This window comes from Nicotiana tabacum, chromosome 22 (genome assembly GCF_000715075.1).
Source record: "Nicotiana tabacum cultivar K326 chromosome 22, ASM71507v2, whole genome shotgun sequence".
NCBI classification, from domain to species: Eukaryota; Viridiplantae; Streptophyta; class Magnoliopsida; order Solanales; family Solanaceae; genus Nicotiana; species Nicotiana tabacum.
This window is the reverse complement of record NC_134101.1, coordinates 11700085-11712457: the sequence shown is the minus strand read 5'-3', so window position 1 is coordinate 11712457 and position 12373 is coordinate 11700085.

Sequence of the window (12373 nt, the reverse complement as noted above, 5' to 3'; positions counted from 1 at the left end):
AGAAGAAGATGTATACGAAAAGGCACTCTTCTCTTGTTAATCAGCGACGACAACAATATGTAAGAGTTAGAGGGCGTTTGGCTAAGCTTATAAATCGGTCAAATTGGCTTATTAGTACGTTTTGGCTTATCTATGCATTTGGTAAACACCCAAAATGCTTATAAGTCAAATGCTTATAAGCTAAAATCAGCCATAAGTCATAAGTTGTTCACTCTCAACTTATGACTTTTCATCTTATAAGCACTTTTAGTTTAACTAAGACTTTTACTAGTTTATTCTTAATAATATTTTTTTAATTTACAAAATACTTTTCTCCAAATAAATTTTCTGACTTTCTCTTTGTTCCATATTCGTTGTTCATCCTTTTCTTTACAAAGAGACTTTTTAATTTATAAACTTTTATAAAAGAAATTAAGGGTATTTTAGTCATTTTAATAAAAGAAAAAGTTATCAGCATTTTTCTGCCAAACACATCAACTGCTTATTATCGGTTTTAGCACGTCTATCCAAACACGTAAATGTTTAATTAAAAAATCAGTTTCAGCACTTAAAAATATTTTTCAGCACTTCAAGCTTATCAGCAATTTACAATCAGCTAATTCAAACGAGCTCTTAATCCTCCAGAGTCCAAATTATTAGCACAATTCACACAAATCTGCATGCTTACTCTTGTTAATTAAACACTGTCGTATACATTTTCTAATGATTGCGTTGCAAAACAATTAAGATGTTGTTTATGTTCTTTAACTCGGCCTTAAATCAAGAAGTACACGCATCTAAAAATATGCTAGAAATCTCAACAGGTCAGGTTGGAGAAAATAAGAAGGAGATTAGGAAAAGGTAAAAATGGTAATTATAAAAGTCAATTATGAAAAAAAAATGATAACGTATAAAGATTTCATAAGTATTTACCTCGTAAAGTGCACACGCAAATTTTAATTGTACACTTAATATCACAAGATGAGCTTTAAATAAATTCAAACCAAATATTTTGATGATTTACGTCCATTAATGTCACGACCCGAAATTTTCACCTTCGGAACCGTGATGACGCTTAATATTTTACTTGCTAGGCAAGTCAATGTTAGAATATAATTAGCCATTTTAACAAAATTATAAATTAATTAATACCAAGGAAATAAATGCGGAAATAATGTCTGAAATAATCCATAATAATCGCGATATCTAAATACCATCCTAGAACTGGAGTCACAAGTGCAGGAGCTTCTAGAATGATACAAATTAGTGTCTGAATAAAATAAAGCTGTCTGAAAACAAACACAGCTAAAATAAAGTAGACGGGGACTTCAGAACTGCGGACGATGTGCAGTTATACCTCAAGTCTCCTCTGGGTAGCTGAAATCCGAGCAAGTTTATGGTACGCCGCTGAGACCAACTCCGAAATCTGCACAAGAAGTGCAGAGTGTAGTATCAGTATAACCGACCCCATGTACTGGTAAGTGCCGAGCCTAACCTCGACGAAGTAGTGACGAGGCTAAGGCAGGTCATTTACATTAATCTGTACGCAATAATAATAATAACAACAATAATAGAAATAAAACAGGTATCTCTTTTCAACAATTGAAGCCAACTCGGCAGTCATAACCAATTATTATTTCAATCAGTTTTCGTTGCGGCGGGCAACCCGATCCCACAATATATTCATATTCAATTCTGTTGCGGCGTTCAACCCGATCCTCCAGTATATTCATTTCAATTAATTCTGTTGTGGCGTGCAACTCGTTCCTCCAATATATTCATTTCAATCAATTCTGTTGCGGCGTGCAACCCGTCCCAACAATATAATTCCCTCAACTTGTTTCCATTGCGGCGTGCAACCCGTTCCAACAATATAAACTTTAAATAAATCTGTTGCGGCGTGCAACCCGATCCCCCAATATAAACTTTAAACAACTCTGTTGCGGCGTGCAACCCGATCCCCCAATATATTTATTTTTATTTCCGTTGCGGCGTGCAACCCGATCTCCCCATATATTTTAACAACTCTTAAATGTAATAACAATACTCCAATAAATACCACGTTCAATGAGAAACTATTAAGCATCAAGGCATACAATAATTATAATTCATTTATGAAATAAACAATGACAAGTAGCAATTAATTGTGGAAATCAGGGAGAAAATAGGCAGTATAATATTTAATATGATAAATGTCAAGTAGAAATTAAGACACATAAATCAAATAAGCATGTGACAATTATTACAGGAATTCAAGAATTAATATTTGACAAGGAATAGGAGAGAAATAATTATTATAACAATTAATTCGTGTCTTAAAATAATTTAAGATGTTTAAATAATTAAGGAAATAATTAAATTGATAAAGTATAGGCACTCGTCACCTTCCCTATACATCGTTGCACATGAAATTCACATAGCAAATAATTCAGGGGTTCTATTCCCTCAAGTCAAGGTTAACCACGACACTTACCTCGCTCTGCAACCAAGTTTAAGAATCCAATAAACCTTTGCCTCGCTAATTTGTGTACGAAATCCTCAAATCTAGTCATTAACAATTCAATATACTCAATACAAATCGTAGGAATTAATTCCATATGAATTTACTAATTTTCCGGATTAAAATCCGAAATTCATCTCAAAAATTGTCAGTGGGGCCCACATCTCGAATCTCGAAAAAACTTACGAAATTCGAACACCCGTTCCGAGACGAGTCCAACCATACAAAAATTACCAAAATCCGATGTCAAATGGACCTTCAAATCTTAATTTTTCATTTTTGGAAAGTTTTACAAAAATTCCAATTTCTTCCATCTAAATCCGAAATAAATGATGAATATAGACATGGATTTATGAAATATAATCAATTTTGGTTATAGAACACTTACCCAATTCAAAGTCGTGAAAAACCCCTTTGAAATCGCCAAAATCCGAGACTCAAAACTCAAAAATGAGTAAAAATGGCTAAAACCCGATTTTATGTATTCTGCCCAGCTTTTTCGCATCCGCGGACCAATTTTCGCATCTGCGGACTCGCTTCTACGAAGAGGAGTCCCCTTCTGCACAAGGCTGCCCCTTCCCCCTTTCCCGCTTTTGTGACGCGTGGGCCACTTCTGCGGTTGCGCTTCTGCGACAGCCCATCCGCTTCTGCGAGGCATGGCTGGTTTTAAGGCTCTATTTCACATTTTAATCAATTTTTCATATAAAAACTTTTTGGAAAATTATACGGACTGTGCACGCAAGTCGAAGAATGATAAATAATGCTTTTCGAGGTCTTAGAACACATAATTAATTATTAAATTTAAAGATGACCTTTTGGGTCATCACATTCTCCACCTTTAAAACAAACGTTCGTCCTCGAACGGAATTAGAAAAGTACCTGAGCTGGTGAAAAGGTGTGGATATTTACTCCGCATGTCCGACTCGGACTCCTGGTATATGCTTTTACCAGCTGACCTCTCCATCACACTCGAACTGATGGATAACTCTTAGACCTCAACTGTCGGACCTGCCGGGCTAGAATAACTACTGGTTCCTCTTCATAAGTGAAATCTTTGTCCAATTGGACTAAGCTGAAATCTAATACATGGGACGGATCACCATGATATTTCCGGAGCATAGACACATGGAACACCAGATGAACTGCTGATAAACTAGGTGGTAGTGCAAGTCTGTAGGCTACTTCACCCACCATTTCAAGAATTTCAAAGGGTCCAATATACCTAGGGCTCAACTTGCCCTTCTTTCCAAACCTCATTACACCTTTCATAGGTGAAGCCTGGAGCAATACTCTTTCTCCAACCATGAATACAATATCATGAACCTTACGATCGGCATAACTCTTTTGCCTATACTGAGCTGTGCGAAGTCGATCATGAATAATTTTGACCTTATCCAAGGCATTCTGTACCAAATCGGTACCCAACAACCGAGCCTCTCCCGGTTCAAACTAGCCAACTGGAGAACGACATCGCCTCCCATACAATGCTTCATATGGATCCATCTGAATGCTCGACTGGTAGCTATTATTATAGGCAAACTCCGCAAGTGGCAAGAACTGATCCCAAGAACCTCCAAAGTCTATAACACAAGCACGAAGCATATCTTCCAATATCTGAATTGTGCGCTCTGACTGTCCGTATGTCTGTAGATGAAATGTTGTGCTCAACTCAACCCGTATGCCTAACTCACGTTGTACAGCCCTCTAGAAGTATGAGGTAAACTGCGTTCCTCGATCTGAAATAATAGACACGGGCACACCATGAAGGCGGACAATTTCACGAATGTAAATTTCAGCTAACCGCTCTGAAGAATAGGTAACTGCCACTGGAATGAAATATGCTGACTTGGTCAACCTGTCCACAATGACCCAAACTGCGTCAAATTTTCTCTGAGTCCGTGGGAGCCCAACAACAAAATCCATAGTGATGCGCTACCACTTCCACTCAGGAATTTCTAACTTCTAAAGCAAACCACCAGGTCTCTGATACTCGTACTTGACTTGCTGACAATTCAGATACCGAGCTACACATGCAACTATATCCTTCTTCATCCTCCTCCACCAATAATGCTGCCACAAATCTTGATACATTTTGGCGACACCTGGATGACTAGAATACCTGGAACTGTGGGCTTCTTCCAGAATTAATTCATGAAGACCATCCACATTAGGCACACAAATACGACCCTGCATTCGCAGAACTCTATCTTCCCCCACAACAACCTGTTTGTCATCACCGTGCCGCACTGTGTCCTTGAGGACAAGTAAATGAGGATCATCATACTGTCTCTCTCTGATGTGCTCATATAAAGAAGACCGAGCGATTGTGCAAGATAGACTCCAACTAGGTGATGAAACATCCAACCTCACAAAATGATTAGCCAAAGTATGGACATCTACAGCTAACAGTCTCTCATCAATCGGAATATAAGCAAGGCTGCCCATACTCACAGCCTTTCTACTCAAAGCATCGGCCACCGCATTGGCCTTTCCGGGGTGATACAAAATGGTGATATCATAATCTTTCAACAACTCCAACCATTTCTCTGCCTCAAGTTAAGATCTTTTTGTTTGAATATATATTGAAGGCTACGATGATCAGTAAATACCTCACACGAGACACCGTAGAGGTAATGCCTCCAAATCTTCAGTGCGTGAACAATGGCTGCCAATTCTAAGTCATGAACAGGATAATTCTTCTCGTGAACTTTCAACTACCGCAACACATATGCAATTACCTTGCCTTTTTGCATTAATACTACAACAAGCCCAATGCGAGATCCATCACAATACACCGTATAAGATCCTGAACCTGTGGGTAATACCAACACTGGCACCATAGTCAAAACAGTCTTGAGCTTCTGAAAGCTCAACTCACACTCGTCTGACCATCTAAATGGGGTACCTTTCTGGGTCAGTCTGGTCAATGGGCTTGCTATAGATGAAAACCCTTCCACGAACCGACGATAATAACCTGCCAAACCCAAGAAACTCCAAATCTCTATAACTGAAGTAGGTCTAGGCCAATTTTGAACTGCCTCAATCTTCTTAGGATCCACCTTTATGCCTTCTGCCGATACAACATGCCCCAAAAAGGCAACTGAGTCTAACCAAAATTCATATTTTGAAAATTTGGCACATAACTGATTATTCTTCAAAGTCTGAAGCACACTCCGAAGATACTGTTCATGCTCCTCTCGACTGCTGGTGTAAATCAAGATATCATCAATGAATACAACCACAAAAGAATACAAATAGGGTTTGAATACCCGATTCATCAAATCCATAAATGCTGTTGGGGCATTTGTCAACCCAAATGACATCACTAGGAATTCGTAATGCCCATACCGAGTTCGAAAAGCTATCTTAGGGACATCAGATGCCCTAATCTTCAACTGATGGTAACCAGACATCAAGTCGATCTTTGAAAATACCTTGGCACCCTGAAGCTGATCGAATAAATCATCAATTCTTGGCAGTGGATACTTGTTCTTGATAGTGGCCTTGTTCAACTGCCGATAATCTATACACATTCGCATTGAACCATCTTTTTTCTTTACAATTAATACTGGTGCACCCCAGAGCGAGACACTGGGTCTAATGAATCCATGATCAAGCAAGTCTTGTAACTGCTTCTTCAATTCTTTCAACTCTGATGGGGCCATACGGTATGGTAGGATAGAAATGGGCTGAGTGCCAGGAGCTAAATCAATACAGAAGTCAATATATCTATCGGGTGGCATCCCCGGCAAATCTACAGGAAATACTTCTGGAAATTCACTAACAAATGGTACTGAGTCCATAGAAGGAACATCCGCACTGGGATCGCGAATATAAGCCAAATAGGCTAGACACCCTTTCTCGACCATACGCCGAGCTTTCATATAAGAAATAACCCTGCTGGTAGAATGATCAGAAGTTCCCTTCCACTCTAACTAAGGTAACCTCGGCATGGCTAGGGTCACTATCTTGGCATGGCAATCCAATATAGCATGATAAGGTGACAACCAATCCATACCCAAGATGACATCAAAATCTACCATATCAAGAAGTAGAAGATTCACACTAGTCTCAAGACTACCAATAGTAACCACACACGAATGATAGACATGATCTACTACAACAGAGTCTCCCACCGGTGTAGATACACACACAGAAGCACTAAGAGAATCACAAGGCACAACCAAATATGAAGCAAAATAGGAGGACACATAGGAATAAGTAGATCCTGGATCAAATAGAACTGAAGCATCTCTATGGCAAACTGGAATAATACCTGTGATCACAGCATCACATGACTCGGCCTCAAGCTTAGCTGGAAAAGCATAAAATCGGGGTTGGGCCCCACTACTCTAAACTGCATCCTTGGGATGACCTCTAACTAGCTGGCCTCCACCTCTAACGGTCTGACCTCCACCTCTAATGGCCTGACCTCCACCTCTAATGGCCTGACCTCCACCTCTAGCTGCCTGACCCCTACGTCTAGCTGGCTGAGCAGGCGATGAAGCAACCGGTGTCGGTATGATAGCACGAGAATCCTGTCGAGATCTGTTACTCGATAACCTAGGGAAATAACTCTTGATGTGACCAATGTTCCCACACTCATAACACCCATCCTGATACCGTGGTTGCTGAAGCTGAAGCTGACCCGAACGGGCCGGATAACCGCTATAGTGACTCTGGAGTGGTGGTGCACTGATAGGAGCTGAATGTGCACTAAATGTTGGCTGCCTAGAGTAAAGCATAATAGGACCATGACTCCCTGAAGCACCGGGAGATGCCTGAAGTGCTGAATGAAATGACCTGGGAGGATGACCCCTACCAAAATTACCACTACCTCTAGACGAGGCACCACTGAAACCACCGAATTGATGAGGCCTCTTATCAGACCTCAGCCCTCTCTCATGTGCAAGAACCATCTCGATCCTCCTCGTGACATTAGCAGCCGCCTGAAAGGAAATCTCACTTCCTGTCTCCTTGGCCATCTGAAGCCTGATAGGGTGAGTAAGTCTCTCAATAAACCTCATCACTCTCTCTCCCTTAGTAGGTAGTAAAAGGAGAGGATGACAGGCTAAATCCACAAAACGGGACTCATACTGAATAATAGTCATACTGCCCTGCTGTAGATGCTCAAATTGCCTGCGGTAATCCTCTCTTAATGTGATAGGGAGGAATTTCTCTAGAAATAGTCGTGAAAACTGCTCCCAGGTCAATGCAGACGATCCAACTGGTCTAGTCAATGTATAATCTCTCCACCACCTCTTGGCGAAACCCGTCACCTCAAATATAGCAAAATCGACCCCATTGGTTTCAACTATACCCATGTTCCGCAGCACCTCATGGCAGCGGTCAAGATAATCTTATGGGTCCTCAGAAGGTGTACCACTGAAGTGAACTGGAAAGAGCTTAGTAAACTTATCCTCTCTCAATAAGGCCTCAGAAGACATGGCAGGCCTATCACCGGCCTGTACCGCAACAACTGGCTGAACTACCCCAACTGGCGGAGCTGTTGGACCCTAATTCTGGGGAGCCATCTGCTCCGGAGTGGGAGTTTGTGCTCCTCCTCTAGCTTGTGAGACGGTCGGTGCCACTGGAAATGTACCATTCTGGGCGACGCCCTCCATAAGACTCACTAAACAGACTAGAGCGTCCTGAAGCACTGGAGTAACTATGAATCCTTCCTGGACCTGAACTGGTCCAACTGGTACATTCTAAACTGGAACCTCCTCTTGAATATCCTCCTGAGGTTCTACAATAGGTGCTACTGCTCGAGCTCTAGACTGAGCTCTACCTATGCCTCGACCTTGACCTCTACCTCTAGCCATAGTTGCCACCGGGGGCTCTGGTCCCTGTCCGTCGTTCGATGTCTTACATGTCCTCGCCATCTACGAAATAATAAGAATAGAATGGTTCAATTATCGATGATAGAATAAAATCGCACGACAGGATAAGAAAGAAGTGATATTGTACCTAAACTTCATAGCCTCTGAAAGATAAGTACAGACGTCTCCATACCGATCCTTCAGACTCTACTAAGTTTGCTCATGACTCGTGAGACCTATGTAACCTAGTGCTCTGATACCAACTGTCACGACCCAAAATTCGCTCCTTCGGAACCGTGATGGCGCCTAACATTTCACTTGCTAGGCAAGCCAACGTTAGAATATAATTAGCCATTTTAATTAAATTTTAAATTAATTAATACTAAGGAAACAAATGCTGAAATAATGTCTGAAATAATCCATAATAATCGTGATATCTAAATACCATCCCAGAACTGGAGTCACAAGTGCACGAGCTTCTAGAATGATACAAATTATGGTCTGAATAAAATAAAATTGTATGAAAGCAAACACACAGCTAAAATAAAGTAGACGGGGACTTCAGAACTGCGGACGTTGAGCAGTTATACCTCAAGTCTCCTCTGGGTAGCTGAAATCCGAGCAAGTCTATGGTACGCCACTGGGACCAACTCCAAAATCTGCACAAGAAGTACAGAGTGTAGTATCAGTACAACCGACCCCATGTACTGATAAGTGCCGAGCCTAACCTCGACGAAATAGTGACGAGGCTAAGGCAGGTCACTTACATTAATCTATACGCAATAATATTAATAACAACAATAATAGAAATAAAACAGGTATCTCTTTTCAACAATTGAAGCCAAGTCGGCAATCATAACCAATTATTATTTCAATCAGTTTCCGTTGCGGCGTGTAACCCGATCCCATAATATATTCACATTCAATTCTGTTGCGGCGTGCAACCCGATCCTCCAATATATTCTTTCAATTAACTCTGTTGCGGCGTGCAACCTGTTCCTCCAATATATTTATTTCAATCAATTCTGTTGCGGCGTGCAACCCGCCCCAACAATATAATTCCTCAATAATTTTTTGTTGCGTCGTGCAACCCACTCCAACAATATAAACTTTAAATAAATTTGTTGTGGCGTGCAAACCGATCCCCCAATATAAACTTTAAACAACTCTGTTGCGGCGCGCAACCCGATCCCCCAATATATTTATTTTCATTTTCGTTGCGGCGTGCAACCCGATCCCCCCATATATTTTAACAACTCTTAAATGTAATAACAATACTCCAATAAATACCACGTTCAATGAGAAACTATTAAGCATCAATGCATACAATAATTATAATTTATTTATGAAACAAACAATGACAAGTAGCAATTAATTGTGGAAATCGGGGAGAAAATAGGCAGTATAATATTTAATACGCTAAATGTCAAGTAGCAATTAAGACACATAAATCAAATAAGCATGTGACAATTATTACAGGAATTCAAGAATTAATATTTGACAAGGAATAGGAGAGAAACAATTATTATAATAATTAATTCGTGTCTTAAAATAATTTAAGATGTTTAAATAATTAACGAAACAATTAAATTGACAAAATATAGGTACTCGTCACCTTGCCTATACATCGTTGCACATGAAATTCACATAGCAAATAATTCAGGAGTTCTATTCACGACACTTACCTCGCTTTGCAACCAAGTTCAAGAATTCAATAAACCTTTACCTCGCGAATTCGTGTCAGAAATTCTCAAATCTAGTCATAAATAATTCAATATACTCAATACATATCGTAGGAATTAATTCCATATGAATTTACTAATTTTTCGGATTAAAATCCGAAATTCATCTAAAAAATTGGCAGTGGGGCCCACATCTCGAATCTCAGAAAAACTTACGAAATCCGAACACCCGTTCTGAGACGAGTCCAACCATACAAAAATTACCAAATTCCGATGTCAAATGGACCTTCAAATCTTAAGTTTTTGATTTTGGAAAGTTTTACAAAAATTCCAATTTATTCCATCTAAATCCGAAATAAATGATGAATATAGACATGTATTTATGAAATATAATCACTTTTCGTTATAGAACACTTACCCAATTCAAAGTCGTGAAAACCCCCTTTGAAATCGCCAATATCCGAGACTCAAAACTCAAAAATGAGTAAAAATGGCTAAAACCCTTTTTTATGTATTCTGCCCAGCGTTTTCGTATCCGCGGATCAATTTTCGCATCTGCGGACTCGCTTCTGCGAAGAGGAGTCCCCTTCTGTGCAAGGCTGCCTCTTCCCCCTTTCCCGCTTCTGCGATGCGTGGGCCGTTTCTGCGGTGTCACGACCCCAAATTCCCTCCGTAGGATATCGTGATGGCACTGAGTCTCTAAGACAAGGTAAGCCTATCAATGCGAAAATATCAATAGAAATCTAAAATAAATGAAACTGCAATTCAAATAATTACAACGCCCAAAACCCGATAGAATTAAGTCACAAGCTTCTAAGAATTTATCCTCAATGTCTCTATATATCAAAGTCTAAAGAAAAATAAGGAAGCAACATAATAATGATAGAAGGGGACTCCGGAGTCTGCGGATGCTGGAAGATATACCTCGAAGTCTCTGTGCGCAGGTAACTCACTGATGTTTGGGCTGGTAAGATGTACCTCGATCTGCACAAAAAGATATGCAGAAGCGTAGTATGAGTACACCACAGCGGTACCCAGTAAGTGCCAAGCCTAACCTCAGTAGAGTAGTGACGAGGTCAGGTCAGGCCCTACTGGAAAATAAAAATGGCATGGTAAAATGTTTAACAATATAATAAAATAAAATAACAATGGAAATGAATCAAGTAGTATTTCTCCGTTTAATTTCACAAAAATAATGGCAAATAATACCTCGTGGAAACAAAATAGAATTTCCTTTCAACTTAAGAAAATCACAACAATAATCAAGGCAACTGCGGCCATAAATCAATATCAACAAGGGCACTCCCGAGGTACCTCCTCGTAGTCCCAAATCATAAATAAATTCACAATAACTCATTTTCTTATCTCACCACGGGAGCCTTCACATTTAATTTTAAAGAAAAATATTTTTTCCCGAAATAGCATCCCGCGTTTTAGCCACCTTTATCTCACCGCATGACTTCTAGTAGTTCCCCTACTAGCCACGCGTATCAAGCCACCCTTATCTCACCGCATGCGTTTCAACACTCAGACCCTATATCACCGCATGTGTATCAATATCATAATATATCACAATTTGCACCTCAAGTGCCCAAATAATTTAATTTGCCAAAATAAACAATATCAACAATACTTTCCATAACAGGGATCTCACGACTCAATCACAATGAGTACAAAATCTCACAAAATATTCGGGAATAAATAACTCAAGCAAAAATAATATTTAAATTTTTTTTAATACGTTGCCTCAGTTCCAAATTTAAAATATCAAATACTTCATATTAATAATATTTAAATTAAGAAATTCCACCTTCAAATAATGTACAGAATAAAAGAAACCAAGTATTAGCTAAATATGTAAAAACAATTAGCAGGAGAAAGTCAAGCAATTTAAAGTATATAAATCAGATCAATGATGAAAAATATAACAAGATAAAATAATTTAATTAATGCGCAACAGTGATCTACACAATTAAAATAATATGATCTTTCATATTTAGCCCATGTACCCACTTGTCACCACGTGTACACGACTTTCAACATATTATAATTATCACATAAATGCCAATCCTAGGGAAAATTTTCCCCACACAAGGTTAGACAAGTCACTTACCTCGACTTGCTCCAATTTAACCAAGTAGTATGCCTTTTTCTCGATTTTTCGACTCCGATCGACTCGAATCTAGTCATAATTAATTCGATACAGTCAACAAAAATTATAGAATCAATTCCATAAGAAAATACTATATTTTTCAATAAAATCCGAAATTAACTCAAAAATCGCGTCTCGGATTCCGGAGAAAGTTACGAAATATGAACGTCCATTCAACCACGAGTTCAACCATACCATTTTTACTAAAATACGACATCAACTTGGCCTCCAAATCTCG